This window comes from Dermacentor silvarum, chromosome 7, assembly GCF_013339745.2.
Source record: "Dermacentor silvarum isolate Dsil-2018 chromosome 7, BIME_Dsil_1.4, whole genome shotgun sequence".
In the NCBI taxonomy this organism is placed as follows: Eukaryota; Metazoa; Arthropoda; class Arachnida; order Ixodida; family Ixodidae; genus Dermacentor; species Dermacentor silvarum.
In genome coordinates this window covers 23,586,932-23,595,994 of record NC_051160.1, presented here as the reverse complement: position 1 = coordinate 23,595,994, position 9,063 = coordinate 23,586,932, and the positions used below count along the sequence as shown (strand labels likewise).

Genomic DNA, 9,063 nt, shown 5'->3' with positions numbered 1-9,063 from the left:
AACGCGCCTTCTTCCGACGCGCGAGAGGCCGTGGGGGAGGGGGAGGGAATGGAGGCGACGTTTAGCTGCGGCACGCAGTGCCTATTTATATCAGAGGCTCCGGCAACAGTCACCAACCCCGCACGCATTTTGAGCGAACGCGGGCAAAACGCCGATGGCGTCGACAACAGTTCTGCGTGTTGCCGATGCTGCTGCATGTCCAAGTTTATACAGCTGATAAGCTAATATCATTACTCCGTATAGCTCTCTACAAGTTTGCTATCGCAATTGATGCTTCGCCTTTCAGGTGAAACTGCGACAACTTTTTTTGACCCGGGCCCGGGCCGGGCTCGGGCTTTCTGCGAGTTATTCTCGGGCTTCTCAACTCTGAAAAACATGTATTTTTTGGTCTCGGGCCGGGTTCGGGCCGGTTTCGAGTCGGGCTCGGGCCGGGCTCGGGCTTAAAGTAAAGGGGTGGCGGGCCGGGCCGGGAGGGTAACGTAGATTATTTCCGGGCCCGGGCCGGGCTCGGGTCTCGCCATAAAAAGTTTGATCGGGCTCGGGCGGGCCGCCCAATGTAAAAACGGGCCCGGAGTGCTCTAGAAAATTGGCCCGTGCAGTGCTCTAGAAGGAGCCTCTGTATCGTGATCACCACTACTTCGAATGAAAGTAGCTTGGCTGCTCTGGGAACTGTATAGGTCAGAATAGAATTCTTCCGCTGCTTTTACTATGTCACCGAAATTGCTGATCATACTACCCTGCTTATATTTCAGTGCATACATCTTGCCTTTTCCTATGCCAAGTTTTCTTCTCACTGATTTCATGTTGCATCCGTATTTTACTGCTACCTCTATTTTTTACGTTATAATTTCGAAAATCCTTTACTTTCTTTCGGTTGATCAATTTTGACAGTTCAGCGAATTCTATCTAGTCTCTGAAGCTTGACTCTTCCTTGTTTTGTCGTTTCTTTATTATTGCGATAGCAATTATATGGACACTCCAAAGCAGATTTCTGCCGTCGGCGTCGCCGTCGCCGTCGCCGTGAGGTTCCGTATGACGTCAACGGCGATGAAATCGTCGCCGCGCTCCGGACGCTGTATGTGCGAGTGAAAGGGTGCGAGGGCCGCGCGCTTTCACGGGGAGCGAACGCACGTCGACGAGCAAACGCGCGTTCTGCGCCGTGCTCCCTGAAGGGTTGCAGAATTAAGCGTCTCTTTCCTCCTTTCCATATATAGAGAGCAAACGCAACTTTTTCCGTCGCGCGAGAGGCTGTTGGGGGACGGGAGGGAATGAGGGGAGGCGACGTTTAGCTGCGGCACTAAATGCGTATTTATATAAAAACGCCGCGCGCGTTCGGTGCGAACGCGGGCAAAACGCCGACGGCGTCGACAACAGTTCTGCGCGTTAGTGGTGCTGCTATATGTCCAAGTTTATACAGCTGATAAAACTACTATCCTTACTCCGTATAGTTCTCTACTAATTCGCTATCGCAACTGGTGCTTCGCCTTTCGGGTGAAACTGCGACAAATTTTAGGTCCTTTGTTACTTGGGAGAGCTTGCCTACTGATTGCCTTGGTGCCTTAATTACCTCCCACTTCAGTTGCAGTTTCTGAGATCAGCCTAGTTACTGTTTTATTTATTACATCTATGTTGTCTTCTTCTTCCTATTCTAAAGCTCCATATTTGTTTGCAAGCACCAGCCTGAATTAGTCTGCTTTTAGCCTTACTGTGACTTGGCTGGCCTGTTTCTTCTTGACTATTGTTATTCTTTCTCTCTTCAAATTGAGAGAAATCCAGACATCACTAACCTATGGTCACTGCACTTTACCATATCTAACACCTCTACATCCTGCACTATGCTGGGATCTGCACAGAGTATGAAGTCTATTGCATTCTTTATTTCTCCATTAGGGCTTTTCCAGGTCCACTTTCTCCTGCTGCGTTTCCTGAAGAAGGTATTTATTATTCGGAGCCTATTCCTTTCCGTGAGATCTAACCGACATCTCTCCTCTAGTGTTCCTAGAATCGATGCCGTAGTTGCCAATTGCTTGCACGCCAGCCTGCTTTTCCCCCACTTTTGCATTGAAGTCGCCCATGACTACAGTATACTGAGTTTTCACCTTTCTCATTGCTAATTCAACATCTTCATTAAACTGTTCTTTTTCTTAATCATAGTGGCTGGAGGTTGGGGTGTAGGCTTGTACCACCTTCATTTTATACCACCTATTGAGCTTTAATACGACGACTGCTACCTTCTCATTATTGCTGTAGAATTCATCAATGTTGCCCGCTATGTCCTTAGGGACTAGAAACCATACCGCGAATTCTCTCTTGTCTGGAAGACCTCTGTAGCAGAGGACGTGACCGTTGGTCAGCACTGTATAAGCCTCACCAGTTCTTCTAACCTCACTAAGGTCAATAATAGGGTATTCTAGGTCACTCTAGGATAAAACCCCTGATAATTATTCAACTAGCTCTGCTAAGCTAGCCTCACTCGATGGGGTGCGCGTGTTGAACGTTGCCAGGTTAAGTTTCCAGTGGCGGCCTGTCCGGACCCAGAGATTCTTATCCCCCTCTGCCGCGTCGCAGGTCTGACCGCCGCCTTGGTCAGGTGCTCCGCAACCCATGACCCTCTGTCCCCAGCGGCTGCGGATGGTGGTGGTGAATTCTTTATTTCGCCCAAAAATAAAGAATTCACCACCACCATCCGCAGCCGCTGGGGACAGAGGGCCATGGGTTAATTGTAGGAGTCATGAGGGAGGTAGTGACCGAATACTGCACCAGGCAGGCAAATTCCGGTTCTGGTGAGGGAGTTACTTTGTTGAAGCTTAGTGGGCCTTCCTAATTTGGTTGCATCTGGACTAGTATAGCCCCACTAGCTCTCGGCGATATTTTTTTCCCGGTTTCAGGCGCCGCTTCATGCCTGAAAATTCATGCCTGAATGGATGGCACACGCCCCCTCACAGAACGGCTGATACCCCCGTAAAGGCAGCCTTCCCATTACGATGACGCAAGGGAACTGAAATTCTATGCTGGAATGATAAGCGGCAACGGAGCCAGCTGTGGAACAGGATGACGACGACGCACGCGTGAGCAGTGGCACAAGCGTGTTCGCACGGTTTCACCAAGCGGGCACGAGCGGATGTTTCGCCTAGGCAAATACAGCTTCGCTCTAATAAAAGAGTGCACAGATTTGTCCTTAGGGGAGATGAGTCTGCAGGTGGGCTCGCACGCTGCGGCCGATGTGTTCAAAATGGTTACATGTTTAGTGTACTTGCGGCTTTTCGCTTTCCTTCCTATTTTGTGCACCTTATACGGTGCTCGTAGCAATATTTGCTGATTTTCACAAAACGTTGTATATTTCTGGTCAATTCTCGTGGCTTCCGACCTTTCTCTGTGTCACAGGGCATTTCGCGTGCGATGGCGCGAGATCTTTCTGCTCGTGATCGCCCACTGCCAGGTAGCGCTCTTGTGAAGTGGTAGCCTTCGTCGAGGATATCGCATTTGTATTTCGGAAATGACGTTAGCTTATCTCATACTCTTCGTCTTTTCGCCAAGACGGTATTATTTCAGGTGCTGCGCTACAGTTTTTTTTTTTCTTTTTTTAACAATGTGGTCTACTGATTCGATCACCAGAGTGCCTCGTTGAAACTTTTTCTTTAGGCGAACAGCGCTAAAAGACGTTTCCTGCCTGCGAAAAAGCTTGCGAAAATACACCATTAGGCTATTGTATATACTTTCTCAGAAATTCATGGTATGCATTGTGCTATGCATTGTGCATACTATGCATAGCAAAAAAAAAAAATTATACGGTGTTACGCAACCATATTAAATGTCGTTTATTTCGGTTGCCTTATGCCATGAAGTTATGATTCACGACTATAAAAGTGCTTGGCATGCATTCATTTATGCATTCTTCTCTTGTTTTGAATCTGTTATTTTTCTTGCTGGTTCCTTTTTTCCAAGTTATTTTTCTCTCCACGCATTGGGTTTTATTAGCATCAAAATAATATGATACGAAAGTCGGAATCCAATAATGCTTCGGTTGCTTTAGGCACCTGGATGTGGCTGTAAAAGAGTACAAAATAAAGCATATGAAATTCGTGTTATTGGAAATATAAGCAGAATAACTAGCAATAGATTTACATTTGTAAGAAACAATGTTATGATTGCTTGAGCCCGTTCTTAATGCATGAGTTGTGGTAACGGTTACATTGCATTGCCGTCAAATTAACCAATTAAGTTTTTAGCGTATTACCTTATGGACCCATGTTGCAATTTACAAATTCTAGCCGTGGATTTGGGATCCACTTGGAACTAATTCTCAGGCTGACACCAGTGTCGAGATATTGATTCTCTAACTTTGCGGAGAAATGCATTGGCATGCCAGTCACTTTTTGAACAAAACGTCGTTTTATGCATCGAAACACAAAAATATGAATAGATATATAAATTATGCGGTTTTACGTGCCAAAACTACCATCTAATTATGAGGCACGCCAAAGTGGAGGACTCTGAAATAATTTATACCAGCTAGGGTTCTTTAGCGTGCACCTAAATCCAAGTATACGGGTGTTCTAGCATTTCGCCCCCATCGAAGTGCAGCCGCCGTGGCCGTGATTTGATCGCGCGACATCATACTTAGCATTTCAACACAATAGCCACTAAGTAACCACGGTGGGTAAGCACAAAAGTAACTGGAACGCCAATACATTTCTCCGCAATGTTCGGGAATTAACATCTCGAAACTGATGCCATCCTGAGAATTAGTTCTTAGTGCACCCGCCTTGCAAACTCCACGGCTAGAATTTGTAAATTGTAACATGGGCCATAAGTTAGTATGTCAAAAACCAAATTGGTGAATTTTTTTTAATCACTCATTTCAATTTTCCTTTTTAATTTTTTGTGCAAGTAATGTCCGCCTCTTCGAGTAGACCAGCTCATGAACTAGAATTGTGCTATCTGCCACAAGCACCCTTTAAAATTTTTCTGAAAGTGTTTGCTGAAATACCCCGTATTTATAGCCTCTGCATGCAAGCGGCGATGTTTCCTTCCCTAATGTGTAAATGTTGTAAATAATTAGAAGAGCTTTGTTTCTTTTTTTTTTTGTCGCCAGTCGTTAGCAATGCGTACTGGAACGAGAATAAATATTCAGACACATATCAACGTGCTTTTCTTACACCGTTGATAGAAGACTGCCGAAGGGGTCACTGAAGTCTGCAGGTTTTTTTCAGAGTCAAAAAAGCACGCAAAGTAACTTGAAGGAAGGTGAACATACATCAACATATTCGTTCTCTAGGCATAGGCTATCAAGTTAGTTGGCTACTTCCTTCTCTTTAAAAAATATAATAAACTTTTTCCTGTGTATATATTTAAAGATATTGTGTGTGTTCATGGTGTTCTTAGCGGAAAATAAAATAAATGTGGAAATAAGGAAACACGGATGAGGTAGCCGCCGCTGGTGCTTCTAATGCGCTTGTCCTTTTATTGTCAGCATTTGCCGAAATAAAGCGAAAGTACAAATGAAAAGCCGTGTACGTCCGCGCAAACAAAGATGCCGGAAGCTTTTAGCCACAACAAATTAAAAAGGTAGAGGCAACGCAAAACAATTCTCAAATTATGTGGGTAACAGCACTCCCCCCCCCCCCCCCCCCCCCCCCCCCCCCCCCCCCCCCCCCCCCCCCCCCCCCGCAGTCAGCACCTATATGCGGCCAGTACACACGACAGCACTGCGGCGACACGAACTGGTGCGGCAGGTGGCGCAAGGTGCATAGATGACGGAAGCAAAGTACTACAGGTCAGGTATGCTGATGACGTTCCGGTCATTATAAGCCGTTATCGCTCTTTAGCGCCTTATCCCTCCTCGTCAAACCATTATGGCTGCATAGGCACGGCCGCGCGCACCGTATTTTGAAAACGATCCGCAATGTCGACAGAATGTGCCGACTGCTGATAGCTTGAAGCGCTCTGTTCTCACCGCTTGCTTAGCGTTGGAGACGCGCAGGCCCGTACCTTGAAAGTGATCTGCGAAACAGGCAGAGTGAGGGCTGTGTTCTCGCCGCTTCGTTCGTGTTGAAGCGACAGGCAGCACGCAGGCAAAGTCGTTCGCTACTGCAGGCTGTATCTTGAAAGCGATTCTTTTAAGTGACGGACGGACGGACGGTTTTCTCGTTGCATAGAAATGCTTACGCATTTAAAATGAACGTGCAACAGAAGTCCATGGCGTGGTGAGCGGATGAAACCGAGAGAAACGAACGTCTGGCAGCGCGCTCTAGGAGCCAGCTGGTAGCCAGAAGTTGAAAGCCGAGGAGGGACATTGTCTTGCATCAATTTAAATCAGAGGTTGAATCTCCTTCCCACTTTCTTCTTCAGTCAGTGCTCTTGCTTGCGCTATTTAATAATTACTGTCACACCAAGAAACCGGCATTCCAACAAATGATTAACGGCCATTTTACATTCGTTCACGATTTCTATTCGTACTATTGGGTTAAGCGCATAGCGAAGGGTTAATGACTTACGGTTACAGGTTTGCAAACACTCTTTTACTGTGGCAAATTTATTTGCTGCTCTGGTGCAACTGAGGGACAAATATTTTACGCACTTATCATCTGATTTGTTAAATCCCCAGACTTCTTCAACAGTCCCATTACGGCACGTTGCTGTAGCTATATTTATAGGTTGTTTGCATCTGCGTTGTGCTGACCCTGTAAAGAGGAATAACGCATAAATATAGGCATATATTTCTTTAAGAAGACACAGCAGACATATATTATAAATGTCTAAAGACAATGTGACTTTAAGAGTTTTTGTACGCTTACATTGTTTATTAATTACGTTTCTACAGCTGTTGTGCAACAGGGACCATTGGTAAGAATTATTCTGCACAAAAGGTAGAGTTTACTCGTGCCATACTGTGGGCGAGCCCAGGTGGCAGTGTGTTTGTGGAATGGTAGGCCGGCCGGCGGTAAATTAAATGCGGGCCTTGATATGCAGTAGCAAGCTGACATTGCCGTACATGTCCCAACTGTATAAATGAATACCGCTGATAATAAACGTCCCTGGCTGCCGAGACACTGACGCACGTGTGCAATCAGTCTGATACATGGTGTGAGGAGTGCCCTGCTGCCCGCGTCGACGCCCATTGCGAGAGCCATGACAGAGCTTCCGCCACCGCAGCCACTGCGGCTTGGCGACAATGTTCCTGGCAACTGGCTGAAGTTAAAGCAGGGGATACAGATTAGAGCACTGCACGGGCCGATTTTTTCAGCCCGGGCCCGTTTTTACGTTCAGCTGCCCACCCGAGCCCGACCAAAAGTTTTTATGGGGAGACCCGGGCCCGGCCTGGGCCCAGAAATGGTCTATGTTACCCGCCCAGCACGGCCCGCCACCCCTTTACCTCAGGCCCATACCCGGCCCGAGACCGAAAAAGACCACCGAGCGGCATAAAAAATAAAAATAAAGAAGAGAATGAAAAGAATTGATTCTTAAGGCACAAATACATGTCATATGCAATTATGAACACCATTTGAACAGTGTAAACGCAAATACCAGCGTGCAAAGTAGCCGAATGACCCATGCCGAGCAGTATCGCCAGCTGTTTCGAACGGCGCGACCTTGATGCGGCCCAATCCAATTCGATCGCCGCGCCGCCACAGTGTTTTTCCACGTCGGGCGCTTCACTGCAAAGCATGCGCCGCCCCAGCCGCTCGTCCCACTCAACCGTATTCTACTACACTCTAGCGAAAGCGCAGCCAAGACCGGTTGTGAGCGCATCGCATGGATTGAGTATAAAAGGAAGCTTTTCGTTCCTCCATGGTGCAGCGTAATGCGCTGCTGCTGGACGGCCGGTTGAGAGCATGCGTGCAAGCATGTATGGATGCAGTGCCATATTTCAGCCGCGTGACGAATTATCTTATCTTACCAGTCATCGTTTTACCAATTCGCTTGAAGAATCAGCAAGTCGCGAACGCGCTTACACCGCGCTGAAAGCATTAATTACATTGATTTAGCTAAGGGATACAATGGCAACTTTTGGGTTGAGGCGACTTAGGTCTTTCTGGACTTTTACATTCTGTTCAAACAGCGCAAAATACGACGGAAGAAGAAAAGGGAAGCACACAGGAGTATCACCGCTAGCTTCTAGCTGCGCCGGGGCAACAGGTTTTGCGGAGTCGAGACGCGCGAGGATAACTCGCTGCATGTTACATGCACACCACCAGAAAGTCCGAACCCGGCCCGGGCCCGCGTCAAAATACCCGAGCCTGGCCCGGACCCGGATCAAAAAGCACATGCTGTGCCCGAGCCGGGCCCGAGCCCATGAAGAAACTGCCCTACCCTGGGCTTTTGGGTAAGCCCGAGCCCGTGCAGTGCTTACAGATTTACTTTTCCCCCACCGAGCCACAGGAACCCCAGAAGCCACACAGCAAGGTGCAGCAAGCAGCTCTTTTTCTTCACCTCTCCGTGCAGGAGGCCATCGATGTATTCAACACCTTGAACATCAGTGAACAATACAAAGTCGACTACAACAAGCTCGTGGAAGCTTTTGAAGCCTACTGCCTGCCGCGCAGCAACGAGACGTATGACAGGTACATGTTTCGCAGCAAAGTGCAAGCGGATGGCGAGCCATTCGAGCAATTTCACAAGGACCTACAGGTCAAGGTTAGGACCTATAATTCTGGAACACTACGAGACTCGATGTAGCGGGGCCAGATAGTTTTCGGAACTGCAAGAATTAAGAACCCTGAGGAAAGCTGTTAGCCAAGAAAGAGTTACTCCATTAGGCAGCCGTAGAGGGAGCAAAAGCAGAGGAAGTTGCACTTGCACGTAGTAAAATATGGGGCGAGGAAAAAAGTGTTGCTGTGGTAAAGCACGCCAAGGCCGAATGACATACACGAGGACAGATACCAAGGGAAAAGCATATGCGGCTTTTGCCACAGAGTGCACGAGGTTAGACAATGCCCAGCTTTTGGTAAAACGCGTGCTAAATGCAACATGCTAAACCATTTCGCTGTGTGTTGCAGAACGAAGCCCGATCAAGCCTTACAACTGCAACTTACATGTCGGGCGCGCCGCCTTTGCAGGCAC

General features: G+C 47.5%; 1 long non-coding RNA gene across 1 annotated transcript; it reads right to left on the bottom strand.

Annotated features, from left to right (window-relative positions):
• Positions 1-3,794: 3,794 nt before the first annotated feature.
• On the bottom strand, positions 3,795-7,091 carry LOC125947282 (uncharacterized). The gene is made up of 2 exons (XR_007468148.1): positions 6,498-7,091; positions 3,795-4,047 (listed from the first exon to the last, which is right to left on the bottom strand). It is a non-coding gene; the product is annotated as an uncharacterized LOC125947282 (long non-coding RNA).
• Between the last annotated feature and the right edge of the window lie 1,972 nt (positions 7,092-9,063).